Source organism: Mesoplodon mirus, assembly GCF_964341445.2.
Source record: "Mesoplodon mirus genome assembly, chromosome: 19".
NCBI lineage: Eukaryota > Metazoa > Chordata > Mammalia > Artiodactyla > Ziphiidae > Mesoplodon > Mesoplodon mirus.
In genome coordinates this window covers 64,970,753-64,997,583 of record NC_138995.1, presented here as the reverse complement: position 1 = coordinate 64,997,583, position 26,831 = coordinate 64,970,753, and the positions used below count along the sequence as shown (strand labels likewise).

The 26,831-nt window shown below is 45.9% G+C and overlaps 1 long non-coding RNA gene across 2 annotated transcripts; it reads left to right on the top strand.

Annotated features, from left to right (window-relative positions):
* The first annotated feature begins 9,763 nt into the window (after positions 1–9,763).
* On the top strand, positions 9,764–25,871 carry LOC309794732. Of its 2 annotated transcripts, none has more exons than XR_014292188.1 (3): positions 9,764–11,351; positions 20,055–20,490; positions 25,562–25,871. It is a non-coding gene; the product is annotated as an uncharacterized lncRNA (long non-coding RNA). The 2 variants fall into 2 exon arrangements; XR_014292189.1 differs by lacking the exon at positions 25,562–25,871 and having other exon boundaries at positions 9,764–10,127; positions 11,258–11,351; positions 20,055–20,940.
* The last annotated feature ends 960 nt before the right edge of the window (positions 25,872–26,831 follow it).

The following is a 26,831-nucleotide window of genomic DNA, read 5'->3' as shown; positions in this document are numbered from 1 at the left end:
CCACACAGCTGACCTCAATCCTCTCCCTGAATCTGTCTGTTGAAGCCTGAGTTTCAGCCCCCAGGCACTGCATACTCCAGCTGGTGAGCATCTCTGGCTGGGAAGTGCAGCAAGGTGGCCAGGACAGTCTGTGCTGCTCTCTCTCGGTCCTGCCTGATGCAAGGTTGCTGCACTCACCCCTGAGCCTCTGAGGCTCCCTATCTGTGCTGGCTGATCTCCCAGCCAGGGAGGATTACCAGGGAAAAGGAACCCTTCCTCCTTCACAGCTCCCTCCCATGAGCACAGGTCCCGTCCAATTCCTTTTTTTTTCCCCTTTGGTCCTACCCAATCTGGGGATCTTTCTTGCAGCTTTGGTTGTATGAGATCTTCTGCCAGCTTTCAGTAGGTATTCTGTGAGAACTGTTCCACATATAGATGTATTTTTGATGTACTTGTGGGAGGACGTGGGCTCCATGTCCTGTTTCACCATCTTGATCTCTAGCTCATTAGATCTTTTTTCAAATATAACTTTTTGTTTGTTTGTTTTTGTTTTTTGTCCGCACAGTGTGGCTTGTGGAACCTTAGTTCCCCAGCCAGGGATTGAACCCACACCCTCAGCAGTGAAAGCACAGAGTCTTAACCACTGGAGAGCCAGGGAATTCCCGTCAAATATAACTTTTAATATTATTTTGTTCAAGCTCACGAATGTAACTTTTTTTAACGAAAATTTATTTATTTATTTATTTATGGCTGCATCGGGTCTTCGCTGCTGCCCGCAGGCTTTCTCTAGTTGTGGTGAGTGGGGGCTACTCTTGGTTGCCGTGCGCAGGCTTCTCATTGCGGTGGCTTCTCTTATTGCAGAGCATGGGCGCTAGGCACACGGGCTTCAGTTGTTGTGGCTCGCGGGCTCAGTAGTTGTGGCTCATGGGCTCAGTAGTTGTGGCTCGTGGGCTCTAGAGCACAGGCTCAGTATTTGTGGTACGTGGGCTCAGTAGTTGCAGCTTGTGGGCTCTAGAGCGCAGGCTCAGTAGTTGTAGTTTGTGGGCTCCAGAGTGTAGGCTCAGTAGTTGTGGCACAGGGCTCAGTTGCTCCACGGCGTGTGGGATATTTCCAGACAGGGATCGAACCCGTGTCCCCTGCATTGGCAGACAGATTCTCAACCACTGTGCCACCAGGGAAGTACTGCAAATGTTATGTTTTGATATTACTTTTATGGGGCAAAACCACACAGGGCCCACAAAAGTCCTAATACAGCCCTGGGTCCCTGCCTTTACTCGGTCTGCTTAGGTGTATACACTGTGTCTGAGCCCCATGCCTGCTGTAACAGGTTACATTCCTCTGGCCTCTCTGCCTCGGTTCGTGTGGTGCGTATGAGCTCCTGCCCGGCCTAGGCAAAGCTTGGTGCACTCAGTGGCTGAAAACACGGTCAATTAACTCCCGCAGCTTTTAGAAGCCACAAGTCCAAAGTCACTTGCCCTGCGCTCATGCCCAGGTGTCTGCCGGGCTCGTTCCTTCTGGAGGCTCCAGGGAAGAGTCTATTTCCTGGCCTTTTCTCAGCTCTCGGTGTCCCCACATTTTTATGCCTTGTGGCCCCCTCCTCCCCCGCTTCTCTGCGGTCTTCACGACCTCTGTGCTCACGTCACTGTCCTCCTTCTCTGCCCCCTTCCCGCTTAACACCCTTCAGGAACTTCCCATCTGAGGAATGAAACCCAGCCTCCTAGGGAGCAGCGTGTGATACACCTGCCATGTCCCTGGCTCCCAGGACTTGGAGCGGGAGATGGAGAAGCCATATCAGGCCCAGCAACCCGCCACCCCCGTAACCTCACCGCTCCACAGACCCAGGCACAACATAGAGGAAAGTCCCTTGCTGGAACTTCAGGATGGCAACGGGGAAGCCTTAAAGCCAGCCCGGGCCCTGCAGGCTGCGCAGGTCCCCCAAGCACCGTGGCAAATGCTTCTGGGCTCCTCTCCCTGGGGAACGGGGAGGAGTTCCAGGGCTGCTTTATCTGCCTCGCCCCACGTCGCCACGATGCCACAGGAACCCGGACCACTCAGCGCCTGCGGATGCGGACGAGGCTCGTGCCTCTGCAAAGCCGCACGTGTCACCCGGCTTCCCGGGGCAGCGTGCGGAACCGGGAACCCTGTTTTCTGTAAACGGCAAGTCCATTCTGAACCGAGGGGCTGGAGACGCCCTAATCTCAGCACTCATGCGTGATGGACCTGCTCCAGACGTTGTGATGGGGCCTGACCACATGGTGGGCAGCCAGGCACCAATGACCACGTGCACAATGGATAAAAATCCCGCCCACGACCCCATGGACTCCTGGAGCTGGCGACAGGAGGGCGCACCCGCGCACAGAATGGCCCTTCTCACCAATGACTCTTGTTCCTGCTGTGCCCTCCGCCTGGTGTTTCCCTCTTGTTCACCATGAGCTCACTGACACTCCTCCCACAAACCTTGGCTATTCCACCCTGCGTCGTCTGCTTTGGGGGGGCGGCCCTCAGAGTCCAATTCCTGCACTTGTGTTGACATTCCTGGGAAAACGCGAGCCCTGTTCCATGCAGCCGGCCCTGGGAGGATGCAAGCTCGCATGGGGTCACAGGGGCAAGACAGCACGAAGAGGGACGAAGTCTCTTCAGGGGAAAGGGGAGCCCAGGGCGGCGTGGGGTCAGGGCCGCCCGAGGGCGAGTCCCCTCTGCTGAGCTTTCCCGGACAGACCCGGGCGTCCATCTGCACAACCAGCCCGCGAGTCTCTGGGACAGGGTCTGCGCCCCACCGACCTAGCGCAGGGTAGGGTTTCCGACAGGGCCCAGGGTCCGGGTCGGGGGCAAGCCTGGTCTGCAGCAGCGCCGGGGGGAACCGGTGTCCTTCTGAGGGAGAGCAGACAGACGCAAGCCGCAGGCCAGATGGACACGTGGTAAATGGAGGCTCTCCAGTCACCGACGGAGCGAGAGAAGTGAGGCAGAGGCGTGCGGCACAGTGACATTTGTGTAAAAAACAAAAATTAAAAGCACAGGTGCACGGAACTCGATGCATGTTGGGCAGGACGTGTGCAGGGACTCGGTTTGCTGGGATGGCCTGAGGCGCTGCGGGCGGGGAGGGGGCTGGGACTGGAGCGGCTGCTGGGGTGAGAGCAGGGCTGGGTGGATGCAACACTGTAAGTCCCAGAGGAAAAAGAAGCGATCCGTGGGCACCGGACCGTGGAGACGTGGGCTGGAGCCCAAACTGGGCACCCGCAGGCTCTCGGTGCGGCCGCCCCCTCACGTTCCTGCCGCGGCATCTGGGTGAGGTCCTCTACTAGGCTAGCGGCCAATCGGAAGCCGATGGAGTCCGGGTGTTACCGGGACCCGGATTCGGTCGCCATGGCAACAGGGTGCCCCGTCCGGAGAGGGGGCGGAGAAGGTGCAGTGTCTGCACTGCCTCTGAGCGGTGCTGTGCAAACGTGCTCCCTTTGCAATTCAGCTGCCAGACAAGGCCGAAATTCCACGCAAATGAGGAAAGTTTTTCTTTTTGACTATGAGTGTGTCTCATATTTAGTATGTTAAAAATTTTGTTTTAAAAATATTTATTTATTTGGTTGCGCCAGGTATTAGTTGAGGCAGGCGGGCTCCTTAGGTCCCGCACATGGGCTCCTTAGTTGTGGCATGTGGTCTCTTAGTTGCGGCATGCATGTGGAATCTAGTTCTCTGACCAGGGATGGAACCCGGGCCCCCTGCATTGGGAGCTCAGAGTCTTAACCACTGCGCCACCAGGGAAGTACCAAAAAAAATTTTTTTTTAAAAATATGTCTTGGTTAGTGTAATATGTCCCAGTATAGGATTTCCAGATTTAGCAACTTAAAAAATAGGAGAGGGGCTTCCCTGGTGGCCCAGTGGTTGAGAGTCCGCCTGCTGATGCAGGGGACACGGGTTCATGCCCCGGTCCTGGAGGATCCCACATACTGCAGAGCGGCTGGGCCCGTGAGCCATGGCCGCTGAGCCTGAGCGTCTCGAGCCTGTGCTCTGCAGCAGGAGAGGCCACAACAGTGGGAGGCCCGTGTACCGCAAAAAAAAAAAAAAAGGAGAGGCCCAGTTAAGAATTGAATTGCAGATAACCGTGAGTGTTTTTACGGATTAGCATGTTTCACATTGAGTGTATTTTAAGAACTTCAAATAGATAAGGAGCAAGGATCTATTGTACAGCACAGGGAAATATAGCCATTATTTTGTAATAAATTTAAATGGAGTATATTCTATAAAAATATTGGACACTATGTTGTACACCTGAAACTAATATAATATTAGTTTCTATACTTCAATTTTAAAAAGTGATTAAAAAATGCCTGTGGGACTTCACTGGTGGCACAGTGGTTATGAATCCGCCTGCCAATGCAGGAGACACGGGTTTGATCCCTGGTCCGGGAAGATCCCACATGCAGTGGAGCAACTAAGCCCACGTGCCACAACTACTGAGCCTGAGCTCTAGAGCCTGCGAGCCACAACTACTGAAGTCCGCGTATCTAGAGCCTGTGCTCCGCAACAAGAGAAGCCACCACAATGAGAAGCCCGTGCACCCAACTAGAGAGCCCACGCGCAGAGACGAAGACCCAACACAGCCAAAAAAAAAAAAAAAAGAAAACAAAAGCCTGGGACTTGCCTGGCGCTCCAGTGGTTAGGACGTCATGCTTTCCCTGCGGAGGGCACGGGTTTGATCCCTGGTCGGGGAACTAAGATTCCGCGTGACCACCTAGTGGGAGACCTGCGGTCAGCCCTGCACATCCCCGTGGCCTGGCCCCTAGGGCTCCATAAACTTCCCAAGGTGAGTCACCCCAAAGCCTGTCCCTTCACAAACTGTGCGTTCGCTACTACCGGCCAGGTGTCCCGCTAATGCTTTATGTGCCAGACACTATTTTTACTCCACGCCATAACCTGGTGGTGAGGGAACCTCAATCCCTGTGACATCAATGAGGAAACTGAGGTTTAGAAACAAATCAATGATGGGTCCAAGCTCACCCAGGCAGGCTTGGAATGCCACCACCTGGTGTTCCCCAAATTTCAGGCCCTGGGCGTCATCCCTACGATGGTGGTCCTCTTCTTGTCTTCCTTTAAATCTGGCTCCTACGTTCACAGGTTTGTTGAGATAGAATTCACACACTACGCCATTCACCCACTTAAAGTGGACAATTCAGTGCTTTTAGTCTACACTCAGAGTTATGCAGACATCACCACAATCAGAGAACATTGTCATCACCCAATAAAGAAACATCAAACCCATGAGCCACCACTTCCCGTCATCCTCAGCCCCTGGCAACCACTAGTCTGCTTTCCATCTCTATGGATTTGCCTTTTCTGGACATTTCGTATAAACGGAATCATGTCTCATGGGGCCTTTTGTGTCTGGCTTCTTTCACCCGCCATAATGTCTTCAAGGTTCATCAGTGTTGTAGCATCTATCATTCCATTTTATGGCTGAGTGATATTCCATTGTATGAATGGACCACGATGTGTTTATCTGTTTATCAGCTGAGGGACATCTGAGCTGCCTCCACTCTTTGGTTATTGTGAATAATGCTGCTGTGAACAGGGTAGGTTTTGTGTATGTGTGTTTTCAATTCTCTTGGGTATTTGAGTGGAATCGATGGGCCACCTGGTAATTCTATGTTTAACTATTTGAAGAACTAGCAGAGCATTTTCCAAAGTGGCTGCACGGTTTTACATTCCCACCAGCAATGTCTGAGGATTCCAATTTAAATCTATTCATTTTGACTTTGAAACTATATACTGGAGTGAATTCTCTCCTTGAAGCCTTAAATCTGCTAGGTTCCCAGGCCTTCCGGGAGAGGATTTCCATCCTACCCGTGAAGCTGGGGCCTTATAAGTCACAGAATAGGTTCCAGGGCATTTCTGGGGGCGGGGCTTTGGGGGTGGGGGTGCCACAGAGGAAGTCCAACCCTGGTTCCTCCTCGGAGGGCTTGTCATGTGACAGGGTTTATTCTTAAGTGTGACACTCCAGGTGCGGGCTCGCCTGTCTGACTGATTCGTCCAGTTCTCTCCTGATAGAAAGGAGTCTTAGAGAACCTCTGCAAGTAACCACACCACTGTTACAGGGGAAGAAGCTTGGGGGAGGTACCTGTGGATTCTGACAGGGCTGTGAATGCAAGATGCCATCTAAAGAATAATGCTTGTATGGGGGGCAGGATGCTGAGGTAGCCCCTGAGATCCTTGCCTGCGGGTGCACACGCCCCCTATGGTCCCCGACCCTGAGCGGCCAGAGCAACCTGTGAGCATGCTGGGGCCCTCGCTTTCATGATTATGTTACATCATACAAGACTCGACAGAGTAGCCTGAAGAGACGCTTTTCTCCTCTGACATAAAGGAGAATTAAATGGCCAAACTGATATTTTTCCTTTGAGATAATTTATCTTTTTATTAAAAACTTTTTTCCATTTTAACTTATTTATTTTTATTGAATTAGAGTTGATTTACAGTGTTGTGTTAGTCTCAGGTGTACAGCAAAGTGATCCAGTTATATATATTTTTTTATATATATTCTTTTTCAGATTTTTTTTCCCTTATAGGTTATTACAAAAATTTGAATATAGTTTTCTGTGCTGTACAGTAGGTCCTTCTTGGAAACAGCCATATTGTGAGAGTAGGAGGCCATGTGACAAGAATCTGAGGTGGCCTCCAGGAGCGGGGAGGGGCCCTCCACCAAGAGCCAGCAAGAAAACAGGACCTCACTCTTACAACTGCAAGCAACTTAATTCTGCCAACAACCAATGATCCTGGACGTGGAGCCCACACCCCAGATGAGAGCCCAGCCCTGGCTGATTCCGTGCTGGCCGCCTTGGGAGACTCTGAGCAGAGGATCCAGTTAAGTAAGCCATGCTCTCACTCCTGACCCATAGAAGATGTTAGCTAAAAAATCCGTGAGTTTTTAAGCTGCTAAATTGCAGAAAAAACTGGTGTAGTGGTCAGGATTGGGGTGTAGTGGCCAGGATTCCTGGTTTTCATCCAGGCTCCCCAGGTTCAATTCCTGGGCAGGGAATTAAGATCTTGCTTCACACCATCACTCACTGCTGCCTCTCTGAGGTCCTTCCCCCACACCCCCTACCCCTTGGTAACGCCAGGTCTGTTCTCTGTGTCTGTGACTCTGTTTCTGTTTCATAGATATGTTCATTCGTGTCATATTTTAGATTCCACCTATAAGTGATATTATATGGTATTTGTCCTGAAAGAGCTAATTTTAACTGTGTTGTTTCTTTTAGAATCTAATCAGATATATGACTATTAGTTTCACATAATGTTTAAGATTTTTAAAAAATGTAACCTGAGACTTCCCTGGTAGTCTAGTGGTTAAGGCTCTGAGCTTCCACTGCCAGGGGCATGGGTTCCATCCCTGGTCAGGGAAGTTCAACATGCTGCAGCACAGTGCAGCCAAAACAAAGAAACAAAAAACATGTTCAACTAAGTTGAATTATCATTCTGACACATTTTTATATCAATAGTAATTATGGTACATGGGGTATCAACTGAAGGATAATTTCCAAGAACCTAACTTAACGTTAAGAGATTGGACTCATGCTAATTTCTTAATTATTTAACGATCTTTGGATACTGGAACAATTTCTAAGTAAGACAGAATACTGAAAGTCTGGCCTCAAAGAATAGATTTGGTGTTTTTGTTTTCGTTTTTGTTTTGCCACACCATGCTGTTTGCAGGATCTTAGTTCCCTGAACAGGGATCAAACCTGGGCCCCCTGCAGTGAAAGCGTGGAGTCCTAACCACTGGACCACCAGGGAATTCCCTAGATTTTGTATTTCTACCTTGACTTCATATTTCTACACATTGTAGGGTAGCATAGATTTGGGTCGTGTTAATGAGTGTGTTTATTTTTGACACTTTACAGTGTGTAAAGGATGTGTGTGGCTTTAGGGGGTAACATCGCGCCTCCCAACATACCCGTCCTCAACAGCCTTTGGGTTGTTGGGTCTTTTGACTTGTGGGGTGTGATGCCATCTCACTGTGGTCAGAACAGCAATTTAATCTCCACAGGAAGGGGTAGCGGAATGGGTGAGAGTTGCTGTCCTAGTCGGCAAGGGGCTGCCGCAACAAAATACCACAGACAATGGGGCGTAAAGCACAGACGTTAATTTTCGCAGTTCTGGCGGCTAGACTTTCAAGATCAGAATGTCGACAGCATTGATTCCTTCTGAGGTCTTTCTCCTTTGGCTTGCAGATGACCACCCTCTCCCTGTGTTCTCACATGGTCATCCCTCTGTGCATGTCTGTGTCCCAATCTCCTCTTCTTACATGGGAAGTCCACTGTGGCCGTGGAGTGATGTAGCTGAAAAAAGATGAAAAATGACATTTTATGAAAGAACTATCCAACAACCTATGACGGATGCTTGCCTTCATTACCCACCTAATAAACAAAAACACCCAGGCACAGGATATAATATTTAAATATGTCTAAATAAATAAATACATCTTTGTCTCTTATTTAAAAAACACAGGGCTTCCCTGGTGGCACAGTGGTTAAGAATCCGCCTGCCAATGCAGGGGACACGAGTTCAAGCCCTGGTCTGGGAAGATCCCACATGCTGCGGAGCAACTAAGCCCTTGAGCCACAACTCCTGAGCCTGAGCTCAAGAGCCCGCAAGCCACAACTACTGAGCCCACGTGCCACAGCTACTAAAGCCCATGTGCCTAGAGCCCGTGCTCCACAAGAGAAGCCAATGCAATGAGAAGCCTGCGCACTGCAACGAAGAGTAGCTCCAGCTCTCCACAACTAGAGAAAGCCCACACACAGTAACGAAGACCCAACGCAGCCAAATAAATAAATAAATTTATTTTAAAAAACCACTAACAGGGCTTCCCTGGTGGCGCAGTGGTTGAGAGTCTGCCTGCCGATTCAGGGGACACGGGTTCGTGCCCCGATCCGGGAAGATCCCACATGCTGCGGAGCGGCTGGGCCCGTGAGCCATGGCCGCTGAGCCTGCGCGTCCGGAGCCTGTGCTCCGCAACGGGAGAGGCCACAACAGTGAGAAGCCCGCGTACAGCAAAAAATAAAAATAAAAATAAAAATAAATAAAGAACCACTAACAACAAACCAAATAAACAAGTCAGGTGACATTTATTTTTACTTCATCTCCAGGAAGGTATATTTGTGAAGGTAGCATCTTCCACACCTGGTGTGAAGGGCAGGCTGTCCTCAGAGGCCTCACGAGGCCTGGAGACAATGGACTACAACTTCCAGAACGCCTCGCTCCAAGAGGTCGCAGACTGGAACCGCCCGCTGCACCGCGAAGCCCCCTGGGAGATGTAGTCGACGCTCTAGGTGCCCACGCGCGCCGCCTGGCGGACAAGGTTAGTGTGATTATGAGTTCCTAGAACGCCCTGAACGCCCAGAACCCTCATCCTCAGGCTCCCCGGACCCTCTGGATGCCCGCCCAACAGTCGCTTCTGTGTGTTACAGTGAGATAAAGTGGTCTCAGAGCGTCCTAGACCTGGCCCGGGAGCCAGGACTTTGATTCCCGAAGGCCCTATTCCCAGCCTAGGCCCGGCCCCGCAAAACCATTGGGCGGTCCCCCGAGCCGCCACGCGTTCTGGGAAATGTAGTCTGGCTCCGTGGACGCCCTGGCGGTCCAGAGTCGGCTGCAGGAATACAACTCCCAGAAGATCCAGCGCAGCGGCGTCTCAATGTCCCGGGCTCCCCCGTCGCGCTCTCGCGTTGGTCGGTAGGTCGCGCCACAGGGCCTTCTGGTAAATGTAGTCTGACTCTCTGTGCGCTCAGGAACAGGGCTCCGGCAGCGGCGCACACCTGTTGGTCGGCAGGCCGCGCCGCTGGTCTCCTGGTCTTGGTAGTTTCCCCGGAGGGCGCTCTGGGCCGGGGTCTCCGAAGTCCGCGGTCTGGGGACGGAGTAACCGTCGGGAGAGCTGTGGGGTCCGGCCGGCCGGGGCCTGGGGCGGACGGTGTCGGGAGCTGACGGGACCCGAGAACCGTGGCCCTGGCCCTTCCCTGTGTGCAGAGACGCCGGGGTGGGCGCTGCGGGTCGGACCTGACCGCCGTCGAGGTTTGTTACTCGCCTTTCCCAGCTCTGACTCGGTCGAGAGCTCGGAGTCGGAAGAGATGACGGCCACGGGGCTCTTGGCTGCCTGCCTCCCGGTGAGTGGCCGTTCCTCTCCCTCCTGATGGGCTGGGCCTGGACCCCAGGCTGGGGGGCATAACTCCCCCGACTTGGGACCCTCAGCCCGTCGTTCTGGCCGAGGAGGGATGAACAGAAGAGGCAGAAAACTGCCTGGTCCTGCAGTCCTTAAGTGTATCAATAAAGCCCTAGAGCCAGTGAAGACCTAGTCACAAAGCCCCCCCAGCAAGAAACTTCCTGACCCGGATGGCTTCAGCTACCACCCGTTTAAGGAACAAACGATTCTGGTCTTTCCATCATCTGGAATGATTTGTCTAAAAGAGGGAGCGTGTCTCTGTTCATTCTTATGAAGCCCGCATAACCTGTGTTCCCAAACCTGTGCACTTCTCTCAGCTCAGCCTCCTCCTCTGAAAGGACAAAAAAACAGTGGCAACTACTTTCTCAGACTGTGAATTTCCGTTAGAGAAAGTGCTGCCTTAGCCCTGCGCTCAGCCTGGAGAACTCTTGGCAAATGTTAACATTGTTATCAGCAGTTAATAACATCATCTTTTTATGCCTGGTATATAAAAAGGAAGAGGAATTCTGAGGGATGACTGTACATTTTGATCTTGTGGAGGATCCCTAGTTTATCAAGAAATGCGTGAGATTCTTAGGGGGTAAACATGTCAGTATTATGGGGGCTCTCCTCTGAAATGGCTGATGGAGGCCCCCAGATCCCCCGGGGAGCCCTGATTAACCCTCAGAAGCCAGAACCCTCTCAGGACACCTCTGTGTACGCCTGAGTCCATCCTCACGTTCTCATGTGTGCCGCTCCCAGCCCTTGTGGGAGCTTTGCAGAGATCAGGGTCTTAGCTAAGCAGACACGACACTGACATTTCAGGGACAGGTAACCTTCGATGATGTGGCTGTGCACTTCACCCAGGAGGAGTAGGGGCTGCTGGGCCCTGGCCAGAAGACCCTGTACCACGACGTGATGCTGGAGACCTTTAGGCACTTGGTCACTGTGGGTGAGGCTGTGCCTTGTGTTGACTTGCATCTGCCTGGGGTCTCGGCAGAGTGGGTGTGACCTGGCTGGGAGTGTGGCGTCAGTGAACCCGAGAAGGGTTTCTCTTCTTCCAAGCCCTCAAGGCCTGATCTCTCACTTGGACAGTGTCTTGGATCTCCAAACCAGCTATCGTGGCCCAGCCAGAACTCGTAGTAGAGCCATGGATAGTGGACAGGACTTTCCCAAGATTCCTGCCCAGGTGAGAAAGGGTCTTTACAGTCAATGTTTATATTTTTCTTCATATCTACCTTTTCATATACTCTTCACTCCCTTTGGTATTTCCCTAATTCCTCCTAGGATCATTTTCCTTGTGTCTGAAGAGCTCCCTTTATCATTTCTTTTAGAGTGACAGAATTCCCCCACTTTGTGTTTGCCTGAAAATGTCTTTATTTCATCTTCATTTTGGAAAGATACTTTAAGCAGAGAATTTTAAGTTGGCAGTTCTTTTTTTTTTTTTCTTCAGCCCTTTAAAGACACCATGGTATTGTTTTCTGTACTCCATGGTTTCTGTTGAGAAGTCAACTCTCCGTCTTATTATTGGTACTTTGAAGACAGTGGGCCTTTTTGTATGTATTTTTGCTAACAGTGCTTTGTTAAATACACAGATTTTAAGTGTACAACTGAAAAATTTTGACAAATGTATACCTATATGTAATCATTCAAATTGAGCTTGAGGACATTTTCATTACCTCACAAATTCCTTTTGTTACCTCTTTCCATTTTTTAAAAAAAAATTTGTTTATTTACTTATTTATTTTTGGCTGTGTTGGGTCTTGGTTGCTGCGCGTGGGCTTTCTGTAGTTGCAGTGAGCGGGGGCTACTCTTCGTTGCGGTGCGCAGGCTTCTCACTGTGGTGGCTTCTCGTTGTGGAGCACAGGCTCTAGGCACGCAGGCTTCAGTAGTTGTGGCACTTGGGCTCAGTAGTTGTGGCTCACGGGCTCTAGAGCACAGGCTCAGTAGCTGTGGTGCACGGGCTTAGTTGCTCCACAGCATGTGGGATCTTCCCAGACCAGGGCTCGAACCTGTGTCCCCTGCATTGGCAGGAGGATTCTTACCACTGCACAAGGGAAGCCCACCTCTTTCCATTTAACAAAGGCAACCACTGTTCAGATTTTTTCCACCATAGAACTTTTGCCTCTTCTAGAACTTCATATAAAGAGAATCATACATTATTTCTTTTGTGTAAGGCTTACCCTAAGATTTTTGAGATTCATCCATGACATTGTATGCATTGTTAGCTTGTTTCTTTTTACTGTTGAGTACTATTCCAGTTTTTGAATGAACCACAATTTATTTATCCACTATCTTGTTGCTGGACATTTGAGTTGTCTCTCATTTTGGACTTTTATGAGTAAAGCTGCTGTGAACAGTTTTCTACAGTGCTTTTAGTAGAACCATGGTTTTATTTCTCTTGGGAAAACATCTAGGGGTGGAATTGCTGGGTCATGAATTAACAAGGTCAGATTTTATCAATTTTTTCTTTTATGGTTAGGTTTTTTTTTTGTGTGTGTGTGTGTGTGTGTGTGTGTGTGTGTGTGTGTGTGTTTAATGTCCTAAGGAAGCTTTGCCAAAACTCCAAACATATTCTCCTGTTTTCTTCTGGTAGTTTTATAGTTTTTGCTTTTATATCAAGACTTAATATCCACCTTGAATTAATTTTTATGTAAGTGTGAGGTAGTAGACAAGGCATTTATTTTTCTTACGGTTGTCCAGTTGTTTCAGCACCGTTTAATGAAAAAATTTTCTTTCATAGTATTGTTGAAAATTTATTGAATGTATATGTGTGGATCTATTTTGTTGCTCTCTTCTCTTCCATTGATCTATTTTGCTCGCCGTGTGCCAACATGATATGTCCTTTTTTTATATTCATATTTTGACCCACGTTTCAGTAGATCTATTTTATTTTTTATTTATGTACCACCTCAACCTCCGATTAGAATGGAAAGTATGGATAAAGCTAGTATTAGCTTTAGATTGATTGATGGTGAGATTTGATATAGGATTGATAGGAGTGCAAGTTTTTGTCATGTTAATAGGATTAGGCCTACTGTTAAAGGTATGCCTTGTGGGCTTCCCTGGTGGTGCAGTGGTTGAGAATCTGCCTGCTAATGCAGGGGACACGGGTTCGAGCCCTGGTCTGAGAAGATCTCACATGCCGTGGAGCAACTAGGCCCGTGAGCCACAACTACTGAGCCTGCGCGTCTGGAGCCTGTGCTCTGCAACAAGAGAGGCCGCGATAGTGAGAGGCCTGCGCACCGCGATGAAGAGTGGCCCTCGCTTGCCCCAACTAGAGAAAGTCCTCGCACAGAAACGAAGACCCAACACAGCAAAATAAATTAATTAATTTAAAAAAAAAAAGGGATGCCTTGTGTTACTTTGGGCACTCAAAAGTAAAAAGGGGATAGTCCTAGTTTTATAGCTATGAAATAAAATGAATTAGCTTTTTCATAGCCATGAAAAAGAATGAATTAGTCTTGTTTTAATGAGACTTTCAGGCAACAATAATTTAATCATAAAATATCATCTCGAAAATGAACACACTCTTATCAGTATCGACTGGTAAATTAATTGTGTTATCCAAAAAGGCCAACAAATCCTAGCTAGTATGAACAGGATATTAAATTCATGAATGATTCATACAACTGTTTTGAGCATACAAATAATCTCTGGTTTTATACCCACTACAGTTAAGACTTCTGTAAACTGTGAGGCATTCAATGTGTTTAATGTGGCAGACAATCATAATAAATGTTTCATTATTTTATTTTGTTCAGTCCCTTTCTCATTAAGCATGCAAACACTGTCATAACCATCTTGGGTTTCACTTCCGCGAGGTCATCGGGTGAGGCATGTATCCGGGCACTGACCTTGTCGGTGTTATCATTGTTGATGCTCTTGGGTTGAGTAGTTTTGTGATGGTTCATTGGCCCGAGTGTACTAGCTTAATGATGGCTGCTATTATAAGTAGTAGGGATGCAGTGGCCTGTGTTAGAAAATATTTAGTGGAGGCTTCTCTGGCTCGTGGATTAAAGTGTTTTATTGTAATAGGGATGATGGCTGTTATATTTGTTTTGAATCCAATTCAGGCTAGTAGCCAGTGAGAGCTGGTAATTACTATTATAGGCCCTAAAATGACAGTTGTCAGGATAATGGTAAAGATAGTGGGATTTGTTAGTACGGGAAGGATATAAACCCACATTTTCGGGGTATGGGCCCGATAGCTCGTTTAGCTGACCTTACTGTAGAATGTAGTGTAATATGGTAGCACGGAGAACTTTGAATTCTTAAGGGTAGGTTCAATTCCTATGATTCTAGAAATAAGAGGGTTTGAACGTCTGTTATTTACTCTATCAAAGTAACTTTTTTGTCAGACATATTTCTTATGTTTGTGGAAGGATGCTTGCTGTTATGACACACAGTGATACATGTCATGTGCATGGGGCTAGTGTTAGAGGTAGGAAGCTTTTTCAGAGTAAGTGTATCACTTGGTCATACCGAAATCGAAGGTAGGATGCTCAAAGCCATAGGAAAGATATTGTTAGTAGTAGTGATTTAAGGATGAAGTTAAGTGTACATAGTTCTGGGGTGTAGGGGTTGTGGAATGCTCCGAGAAATAGAATTGTTGTGAATATATTTATTGTAATGATGTTGGCGTATTCTGCTAGGAAGAACACGGCGAAGGGGCCTGCTGTGTGCTCTACATTGAAGCCAGGCACGAGTTCGGATTCTCCTTCTGTTAAACCAAAAGGGGCTCGGTTGGTTTCTGCTAGGGTAGAAATAAATCATGTTATGGCTAGTGATCGTGATGGGAAGATTAGTCATAGTTGTTCTTGTGTTGTGTTTAGGGTTGATAGGGTGAAGGATCCATTTATTAAGAGTACTGATAAGAGGATGATTGCTAGTGTTACTTCATATGAGATTGTTTGTGCTCGTAGGGCTCCAATTAATGCGTATTTTGAGTTGGAGGCCCAGCCAGATCATAGAATAGAGTATACGGCTAGACTTGATATTGCTAGTATGAATAATACTCCTAGTTTTATGTTGATGAGGGGGTATGGCATGGGTAGGGAGATTTATATTGTGAGGACTAGGGTTAGGGCTAAGATGGGTGCGATGATAAATATGGAGGTGGAGGTTGTAGCTGGTCGTAGGGGTTCCTTAGTGAATAGTTTGATTGCATTGGCAATGGGTTGGAGTAGGCCGTGCGTTCCTACAATGTTTCGTCCTTTTTGGAGTTGTATATAGCCTAGGATTTTACGTTCTACTAATGTCAAGAATGCCACGGCTAGGAGAATAAGAATGATGAGCATTAAAATGTTAATTATAAACATTTTGTTAGAGAGAGGATTTGAACCTCTGGGCATAAAGGTTTAAGTTTTACGCAATTACCGGGCTCTGCCACCCTAACAAAACCCTGGTCTTGGGCGGTTAGTTTGTGCTTAGTTATTAAGTTGAGATTAGATCATTAATTGTTTTGAAGGCGCTTTTTATTTTATTTTATTTTATTATTTATTTTTTTGTGCTATGCGGGCCTCTCACTGTTGTGGCCTCTCCCATTGTGGAGCACAGGCTCCGGACACGCAGGCTCAGCGGCCATGGCTCACGGGCCCAGCTGCTCCGCGGCATGCGGGATTCTCCCGGATCGGGGCACGAACCCGCGTCCCCTGCATCGGCAGGCGGACTCTCAACCACTGCGCCACCAGGGAAGCCCTGAAGGCGCTTTTTAAAGTGAACCTTTTTTCTCTTGTCTTTTCATACTGGGAGAAATGCGTAATAGATAGAAACCGACCTGGATTATTCCGGTCTGAACTCAGATCACGTAGGACTTTAGTTCTTGAACAAACGAACCCTTAATAGCGGTTACACCATTGGGATGTCCTGATCCAATATCGATTGTCGATATGAACTCTAGAATAGGATTGCGCTGTTATCCCTAGGGTAACTTGTTCCATTGATCAATTTTTTGGATCAATAAGTGATATTTTGCTTTGGCTAGTGGGTCTAGGCTTTAATCACTTGGAGGGTTTTTTGTGCTCTGAGGTCACCCCAACTGAAATTGTCAACCCATGTGAAATTTTGTTATTCCTTGGCGGTTTGAGATTATGGTTTTTTGGGTTGATTAATTGAAGCTCCATAGGGTCTTCTTGTCTTATTTTGTTATCCCCACCTCTTCACCGGGAGGTCAATTTCACTGACTGAAAGTAAGAGACAGTAAAACCCTCGTGAGGCCATTCACACAAGTTCTTATTTAGAGAACAGATGATTATGCTACCTTTGCACGGTCAGGATACCGCGGCCGTTTAATGGTTGTCACTGGGCAGGCGGTGCCTCTAATACTGGTGATGCTCGAAGTGATGTTTTTGGTAAACAGGCGGGGTTTGCATTTGCCAAGTTCCTTTTACTTTTTTTAATCTTTCCTTGAGTGCACGCCTGTGTTGGGTTAACTGTGTATTTAATAAATAGATTAGTGTTGGATTGTACTTATTTACTGTTAATTATCAGTATATTATTAGTTGCTGATGTAAGCTTGTGCAAGGAGAAATATTTCTTGTTACTCATGTTAACAGTATTGCTTCTATAATCTTATAGATTAGTCCAGTAATAAGACTAGAAGTTGATTTACTTAATATTGGAATTGGGATGTGTTTTGTTGTTGAGCTTGAATGCTTTCTTTTTTTTTTTTTTTTGCGGTACGCGGGCCTCTCACTGTTGTGGCCTCTCCTGTTGCGGAGCACAGGCTCCAGATGCGCAGGCTCAGCGGCCATGGCTCACGGGCCCAGCCGCTCCACAGCATGTGGGATCTTCCCGGACTGGGGCACGAACCCGTGTCCCCTGCATCGGCAGGCGGACTCTCAACCACTGGGCCACCAGGGAAGCCCCTTGAATGCTTTCTTAACTGATGGCCGCTTCTAGGCCAACTATGGTATTGTTTGTTTCTACTCTCTAGTTAAGGTTGTATCCATTTCTAAAAAGCTGTACCTTTTTAGACTAACGTTTAAATATACGTGGTAGCTTATTATGGTTTTTAGTATTATTTAACGTTGAACTGAAATTCTTTTCCTGGACAACCAGCTATCACCAGGCTTGTTAGGCTTGTCACCTCTACTTATAAATCTCACTATTTTGCCACATAGATGAGTTTGTTCTAGTAACTGTTCATAAGTAGCTCGTCTTGTTTCAGGTAGTTTAGCTTAAGTTCTCTGTGTTAAGTTGTTGCTAGTTAAGTCATTAAGCAAAAGGTACAAGGGGTAAGCTTTGCCTTTTATTACTTTTAATATTTCTTTCATCATTCCCTTACAGTACTTTTTCTATAGCGCCATCAGTGTCTAAATTTCTATCTCCTATACTTTAGATGTCTGGTGAATGTTTTATTTGACTAACTTGTGTTAGTATGGTGGGAAAGGTGTGGGCTAGGTTTAGTTCAAGACATACATAGCTTATGAAATCTTCGAGGTGTAAACTAGGTGCTTTATTTAAGCTATGCCTTGTTTTATCCAAGCATACTTTCCAGTATGCTTACCTTGTTACAACTTATCTCCTCTCATATAATTGTTTGGCATGTGTTAATGAATTGTGGCTTTGTCATGGCACTTGAGGAGGGTGACGGGCGGTGTGTGCGTGCTTCATGGCCTTATCCAATTAAGCGCTCTATTCTTTTTTTTTTTTTTTTTTTTTTTTTTTTGCGGTACGCGGGCCTCTCACTGTTGTGGCCTCTCCTGTTGCGGAGCACACACAGGCTCCGGACGCGCAGGCTCAGCGGCCATGGCTCACGGACCCAGCCGCTCCGCGGCATGTGGGATCTTCCTGGATCGGGGCACGAACCCGTGTCCCCTGCATCGGCAGGCGGACTCTCAACCACTGCGCCACCAGGGAAGCCCTGTTTCCGTTGTTTCTTGTGGGAAGTCAGCTGTTTTCCTTCTTGTTGTTCCATGAATATAATCTGTTGTTTTCTTCTGATTACTTTTAAGATTTTTACTTTTTATTTGGTTTTCAACAAATTGTGATGTTTTAGGTGAGGTCTTCTTTGAAATGATTCTGTTTGAAGTTTGCTGAGCTTGTTGGATCTATAGGATGGTGCCTTTAGTCAATCTAGGAAGACTCTCTCCCACTTCTCTTCAAATATGCCTTCTGCTGCTTTCTGTCTCTCTGCTGTAACATTACACGTTACATGTTAATCCTGTGTCAGATGCTCTGTTTTTACATTCTTTTCACTTCCTTTGTATCATCATAAAGTTTCCACTTACCTGCCTTAGTTCACAATCCTTTCTTCTACTGTGTCCAGACTGCAGTTAAGTGCATTCATGGTTTACGTCAGATATTATATTTTTATTTAGTTCTAGAATTTTTTTTGGTTCTTTTCTTCTTTTTTTTCCATGAAATTATTTATCATGTTTATAATAGTTATTTTAAAATCTTTTCCTGCTACTTCTGATGTTTGGGATATCTGTTTTTGTTGACTTTCTTTTTCTTGATAATGTGTCACATTTTCCTGATTCTAGTCATCTTTTTGTATACTGGATACTGTGGATGATACGCTGTAGGGACTATAGATTGTTATCTTCTACTAAAGAGTGTGAATTTTGTTTTGGTAGGTGGTTAAATAATTACAAATCACCCTAATCCTGATGAGGCTTGGTTTAGGATTGATTAAGGTAGAGTTACTTTGATTTTGCTTAATCCTTGGATGTAGCCCTTATTCTTGGGCATGGTCTTTCCTTCTGGGATGTAGCTTTCTAGGGTTTCAGCTGAATGCCTTGGGTGCTTACTGAAGTTCTTTTGCCCAAGCTGGGTCAGAACTCTAATGCCTCCCAACACTGTGTAACTCCTGAAACCTCTTCTCAGAACCCTAGCAGCTGTTCTTTGCCAGGTCTTTGAGAGCCTTTTCCGATACATTTGCAGTTAGGGTCCAGCTAAGGACTCATGGAGAAACCTGCTGCAGGTTTCTGGGTCCCCTCCTTTGCTCTGCTTGACTTTGCAAAGCCCTCCTCACAGACAATCCCATAGCCTCCTCCCTGTGGACAGGAATGTAAGGCCTCCCCACCTGGCAGGAGCACAACTGTGTACCCTCTGTCCACCTCACAGGCACCCACAGAGCCACCCGTGCTGTGCTGGTGTCTGGGGATGAGCAGACAAGAAAGGACCAAAAGAACAAGGTGATGTTCAATAGCGCTAACCAGTGCTGAGCAGCAGATAAAACAGGGCAGTGAGCTGGACAATGAGGAGGAACCCATACAGGAGGGGAGGTCGGAGAGGGTCTCTTAGAGGAGGTGACCTGGGAGTTGTGACCTGAATGATGAGAAGAAAGGGAAGGGTTGCTTCACCTGAGACCTTGGGGATCAAAGGCAGGTCCTCAAACAGACAGGAACTGTGTGTTCATGGGGGAAGTGGTCACTTACAGGGAGAACGAAGGAAACCCAGCAGAAAAAGGAACAAGGAGAGCTGTGGAGGTTTGACCCTGATTCTGAGTGCTCGGGAGGACTGGGTCTAAAGAGGTATCCTCTTGACATTGTGAAACTTGTTTGTTAGGAAGGTTAATATGATGTCAGTTACGGGAGGAATGGACCTAACTAGGGAGATGGATCAGAATTTGGAGGTATCTAAGCATTAAAGAGGGGTGGCTGTCGAGAATATTTTGTTTGGGATGTCTGCTTATTCCATGATGTTTCCCCTAATATGTCTTCTCCCCCTGTTTTGCTGATGACTTTTTTAGCTGATCAGTCTTCCTGTGGATTCCTCTTGTTCTGTGTGTACATTTTGTGGCTTCTCTTCTCAACGTTCCATCTGTTCCCTTAGTTGATATTTAAAAACATCTACTGGTATTGTGCACATCTTGTTGCTTTTATCTCATCATTCTCACTCTAGGAGTTTTTTTCCCAAGCACCTGTTTTTCATTTCCTTCCAGCATGGAAGAACAGACCTAAAAGCCAAGAGTCACCATCAACAGAGTCCATTTCTGGTGACGGATTACCCAGCAGCATGAACCTAGAAAGATACACAATGGGTGATTCCTGGCGTTCTACCGTAGCAGGTGACTGGAAATCTGAGGATGAATCAGAAAAGCAGAAGATGTACAGTGTTAGTGTGGGGCCAGTGGAATATGAACAAGGGCAACTAGTGACCCTGGATAGGGATTGGGAAAATGCTGAAGTTGTGGGGAAATGCAGCTTCAATTCCGACTTTGTTTCTTCACAGAGATTTCTTATCAAAGAACATTTTCATCAAACTGACTCAGGAGTTCACAGTTTACAGCATAATTTTGTTTTACAGAATCATCAGGAAATCTTGGTAAAAGAAATCTTGTAAAGGCAGTCCATGTGGAAAAGTCCTGGAAAAATTGTGTAAGTTGAATGAGCACGGTAAATATACCAACCAGAGCATATACATTTCTACACATGAGATAATTAGTACTGGAGAAAAGTGTTATGGATATAAGGAAAGTGGGGATTTTTTTGCCCATAGGTCACACCTCTCTCAGTTCATGAGAACTTATGGTAGGGAGAAATCCTATGAATGTAATGAATGTGGGAAAGCCTTTAAGAAGCTTTCATCTCTTTCTCACCATCTAAGAAATCTCAGTGGAGAAAAAGCCTATGAATGTAATGAATGTGGGAAATCTTTCTGGCAGTGTTCACCTCATTTTGCACCAGAGAATTCACACTGTTGAGAAACCTTATGAGTGTTCACCTCATTTTGCACCAGAGAATTCACACTGTTGAGAAACCTTATAAATGTAATAAATGTGGAAAATCTTTTAGCCAAAATTATCACCTTAATGTACATCGGAGAACTCATACTAGAGAGAATCCCTATAAATGTGATGAATGTAGAAAATCCTTCAGTGGACGGTGTAATCTTAATGTGCACAAGAGAACACATACTGGAGAGAAACCCTACAAATATAATGAATGTGGGAAAACTTACAGTTTTCATTTATCCTTCACTCAACATAAGAGAACACACACTGGAGAGAAACCGTATGAATGTCATCAGTGTGGGAAAGCTTTCAATCAAGGTTCTAACGTTATTGGGCACCAAGGAACTCATACCAGGGGGAGGAAATTACACATTTCATTTTAATTCACAAAAGCTGTACAAGTATATGTAGATTTTGTCTTTTTTAACCACTTCCAGAGAAGGACTGAGACTGGGTGGTATTTGATACTGGGTAAATTGCCAATGAAAAATAATTAGTAAAATCAAAACTCCCTTCAATAATACTAGTTAATACAATCAACCAGTGTGAGAAAGGCCGTTGCTGAGAAGTCAGAATAGGTTGATGATATTTGACTCAAAGACTGAATGTACTATTTCAAAGAGCCAGAGTGCTATGATTTACTTCTTTGTTCGCCAATGCTAGAAAGTTAGGGTACTAATAATTTGTTTCAGGAAGTCACCATAAACTGTTATTATGAACACTGTGTAGAAATTTGGAAAGCACTTGTAATGTGTACTGAGAAGTGCAGAATTGTTGTGGCTGTGTTATCCAATGTGTGCATCTGGACAAGGGCTTAGAAGAAAACAGAAATGAACATAGCTAATTTAATAAGAGTCTGGGAATACTGTGCCTTTTTATGTTTCTCTAAATATTGGTACAGTTTTACAACAAATAAAAATACAAGGAGGAGAAAGAAGCTCAAATGTCAGTCTGAATCATTAGAAATGGGTGCACTAAAGTAGCAAAAACAAGAAGAAATGGAAATAAATTTAGTGCTAAACACAAGAAATTAGAAAAAAAATATTTCTAATCAAGGCAGAAACAAGGATGTAATAGTGATAAAAGGAGAAAATACTTTTGGTAAAAGAAGATTCTGAGAAAAACAAACTATAAATTCAAACTAACGGGCTTCCCTGGTGGCTCAGTGGTTGAGAGTCCACCTGCCGATGCAGGGGACACGGGTTCGTGCCCCAGTCCGGGAAGATTCCACATGCTGTGGAGCAACTAAGCCCATGCGCCACAACTACTGAGCTGGTGCTCGAGAGCCTGTGAGCCACAACTACTGAGCTCATGCGCTCTAGGGTGTGTGTGCCACAAATACTGAGCCTGCGTGCCACAACTACTGAAGCCCTTGTGCCTAGAGCCTGTGCTCCACGACAAGAGAAGCCACCACAATGAGAAACCCGCGCACCGCAATGAAGACTATCCCCCACTCGCCACAACTAGAGAAAGCCCGAGCGCAGCAACGCAGCCAAAAAAATAAATAAATAAAAATAAACTGCATGTATTTAAAGTGTACAATTTCATAAATTTTGACCTTTTTAAAAATATTTATTTTTGGCTGCATCATGTCTTAGTTGCAGCACGCGGGATCTTCACTGCGGCATGCAGGATCCTTCGTTGGGGTGCATGGACTTCTTTCTCTAGTTGAGGTGTGCAGGCTTAGTTGCCCTGCAGCACGTGGGATCTTAGTTCCCTGACCAGGGGTCGAACCTGCGTCCCCTGCATTGGAAGGCGGATTCTTTACCACTGGACCACCAGGGAAGTCCACTTGACTTTTCTTTTCCCCCTTGACCTTTTTTTTAAAAATTATTTTTTATTCTTTTGGCCACGCCATGCGGCTTGTGGGATCTTAGTTCCCCTATTAGAGATTGAACCCATGCCCCCTGCAATGGAAGTGCTGAGTCTTAACCACTGGACCTCCAGGGAAGTCACAATTTTGACGTTTAAGTCTGTAAAACCATCACCACAATCAAGAAAATGAACATGACCATCACCCCCCCGCACGTTTCTTCTTGCCCCTTGAAGTCCCTCCTCCTACCTCTCCACACCCTTCCCCATTCCTCTGTTCCCAAATGACCACAGGTCTGCTTTCGGTTACTATAGATTAGCTTGAATTTTCTAGACTTGTATATAAATGGAATGATATGTCACATACTCTTTTTTTGGGGAGGGGGAACGGGCTTCTTTTACTTAGCATAATTATTTTGAGATTCATCCATGTTGTTGCATGTATCAATAGGTCATTCCATTTTACTGCTGACTAGTATTCCATTTTATGGATCTACCACAATTTGTTTATCCAGTCATTTGTTGGTGGACATTTGGGTTGTTTCCAGTTTGGGGCTATTACAAATAAAGCTGCTATGAACACTAGTATAGTGTACAAGTCTTTGTATGGACATATATTTCCTTTTGGATAAATAGGATTAAAATATCTGGATCATACAGTAGGTGTAAGTTCAGCATTTTAAGAAACTGTCATTTTGTTTTTCAAAGTGGTTATACCATTTTACATTCCCATCAGCAAAGTATGAGAGTTCCAGTTCCTCCACATCCCCATCAATATTTGGTATGGTCAGTTTTTTTGATTTTTGCAACTCCAGTAGATGTGTATTGGATTCTTGTTGTGTGTGTTTTTTGTTTGTTTGGTTGGTTTTTTTTTTTTTTTTTGCGGTACGCGGGCCTCTCACTGTTGTGGCCTCTCCCGTTACGGAGCACAGGCTCCGGACGCGCAGGCTTAGCGGCCACGGCTCACGGACCTAGCCGCTCCGCGGCATGTGGGATCTTCCCAGACCGGGGCACGAATCCGTGTCCCCTGCATCGGCAGGCGGACTCTCAACCACTGCGCCACCAGGGAAGTCCTGTTTTTTTAAAAAATAACTTTATTTTATTTATTTATTTTTGGCTGTGTTGGGTCTTTGTTGCTGCGCGTGGGCTTTCTCTAGTTTTGGTGAGCGGGGGCTACTCTTCATTGCGGTACACGGGCTTCTCATTGCAGTAGCTACTCTTGTTGCAGACCATGGGCTCTAGGTGTGCGGGCTTCAGTAGTTGTGGCATGCAGGCTCAGTAGTTGTGGCTTACGGGCTCTAGAGCGCAGGCTCAGTAGCTGTGGTGCATGGGCTTAGTTGCTCTGTGTCATGTAGGATTTTCCCAGACCAGGGATTGAACCTGTGTCACCTGCATTCTTAACCACTGCACCACCAGGGAAGCCACTCATTGTGGTATTAATTTATATTTCTCTAATTAGTATTGATGTTGAACATCTTTTCAAGTGCTTGTTTGTCATTTTCCTATCTTCTTTCATGAAAATATTTTACCCTTTTTTCAAAAATTGGGTTCTTATTGTTGATCCACTTTTATTTAATTTTTGTACACGGTGTGAGTTAAGGATCAAAGTTCTTTTTCAAAAAAAATATAAAGATAGATATCCTGTTGTTCCAGTACTACTTGCTGCAAAGGCTATCCTTTTCCCCCTGTGTTGTCTTCTGTGCCATTGTAAAAAATCAGTTATCCATAGATGTATGGGCTTATTTCTGAACTCTGTATTCTGTTCCATTGATGTATCTGTTTATACCAATACCATGCTGTTTCGATTATGTACTTTATAATAATTTTTGAGATCAGATAGTGGTAACTCTCCACTTTTCTTCATTTCTGAGTTGTTTTATTATTCTAGGTCTTTGCATTTTCATATGATTCCATGTCTACAAAAACTCCTGCTGGGATTTTGATTGGAAATGCATTGAATCTATATATCAATTTGAAGATAATTGACATCCTAACAATATTGAGTTCTCTAACATATAAACAAGTATATTTCTCTATTTGTTTAGGTCTTCTTTAATTTCTGTCAGCAATATTTTGTCTTCAATGTATGAATTCTTCACATCTTTTGTCACATTTATCCCTAAGTATTTCATATTTTTTGATGTTATGGTAAATAGTATTTTTACTATTTTCAATTTCCAGTTGTTCATTACAAGCATATAAAAAGGCAATCCCTGGCTGTCAAGTGGTTAAGACTTTGCATTGCAGTGCAGGGGGGTGCAGGTTCGATCCCTGGTTATGGAGGTAAGATCCCACATGCCTCATGGCCAAAAAACCAAAACATAAAACAGAAGCAATATTGTAACAAATTCAATAAAGACTTTTAAAAAATGGTCCACGTCAAAAATAAAATCTTTAAAAATAATGCAAAAAATAATAATAATGCAATTTTTAAATAATGCATTAGGACTCCATGCTTCCACTGCAGGGGGCCGGGTTCAATTCCCTAGTTGGGGAACTAAGATCCCACATGCCACACGGAAAAAAAAAAAAAGAACACTGAAAGGATAAATCTTTCAATGATAAATATATGGAGCAAAAAATGCAAGTTGCAGATGAAATCTTATGCGTTTATATGAATGCAAAACGTGCTTTGTATTGCTCTCGAATACAGGCATGTAAAGTTTCAGGAAATGTATGGAGTGATCCACATCTCATTCAGGATAGTGGCTGCCTCTGGAGGAACGGGGGTTTCTAGTGGCGAGGGAAACACAGGTGTTTCAGCCTGTAGGTTGATGTTCTTTTTTTTTTTTTTCAGCTTAGGAGTGTGTTCACAGGGTTTCATTGAATCTCTTACGAGTTTACTGTGTTTTACATATTTTTCTTAAAAGAAAAACGAGCAGACGTCTAACGTTAAATTCCAGGGATGTGAGAATTTGGACGCTGAATGGTGAACTGGTGGCAAAGAAAAGCTGTGGAAGGGGGAGCTTCTGCGTGGTCACCAGCACTAGAGAAGCATCTTGACGTCCTTCTGGGGGGACTCAGAATCTCCCATAGTGTTGACCTTAGTGACTCTTGGACTCTTAGCTGGAGAAGATGAGTTAATCCTAGGATTTGAGAGCATAAGGTAACTTCAAGTCTAGCTGACTTGTGCTAGTTATTATACTATTGGTGACCCTACAACCCAGTTCATAAAATACCCTACTTGTTCCAAGTAATGTATCCTGGACTCCTCCTCCCTTTACCTTAAAAAAAAAATTAATTAAGTAAGTTTTATTTATTTATTTTTGGCTGCATTGGGTCTTCCTTGCTGCGTGCGGGCTTTCTCTAGTTGTGGCCAGTGAGGGCTACTCTTCATTGTGGCGTGCAGACTTCTCATTGAGGTGGCTTCACTTGTTGCAGAGCATGGGCTCTAGGTGCGCGGGCTTCAGTAGTTGTGGCTGGCGGGCTCTAGAGCGCAGGCTCAGTAGTTGTGGCACACGGGCTTAGTTGCTCTGCAGCATGTGGGATCTTCCCAGACCAGGGCTCAAACCTGTGTCCCCTGCATTGGCAGGTGGATTCTTAACCACTGAGCCACCAGGGAAGCCCCTCCCTTTACCTTTCATTCTTATCTGGTTATGAGGAAATGGAACCAGCTGAAGCCCTTCACGTGGCATGGGGTGACCACATTTTGGGCACCTCTCAGAGGAAGGGCATGTCCACAGACAACCTAGATTCTCCTACTGCTCTGGTCTCTCCCCACTCAGAAACCTCAATAACAGCTCAGACGTAGCCCAGACTTCCATAATGTGGCATCCAAGATGGCGGTTCGCCCCAGCGTTTGCCACCTCATGACACAGAGAGAACAAGGTACCATCCAACAAGCTGGGGTACCTGAAGTAGGAGAGGGCCTGGGTATGAGGGAAGCAATATCATCACACACCTGTAACCCACTCCCCACCGGGCCTTGGTGAACAGCTCTGCATTGAGGCCTCCTCCATGCCCTTCCTTGTTCTGGGTATTACAGACTGGACTGCAGCCTATGATGCACAACCTTTAACCTACTGCCTGTTGGCGCTACCTTTAGAACACTAACATTTCCACAATCTGACCACGGATCACCACCCACGAGGATTACTGCATTGGTACAAAGGTCACTCTGGTCCTTCCCTCACCCTCTTTAACTCAGCTCTCCTCACAGAAGCCAGAGTGAGT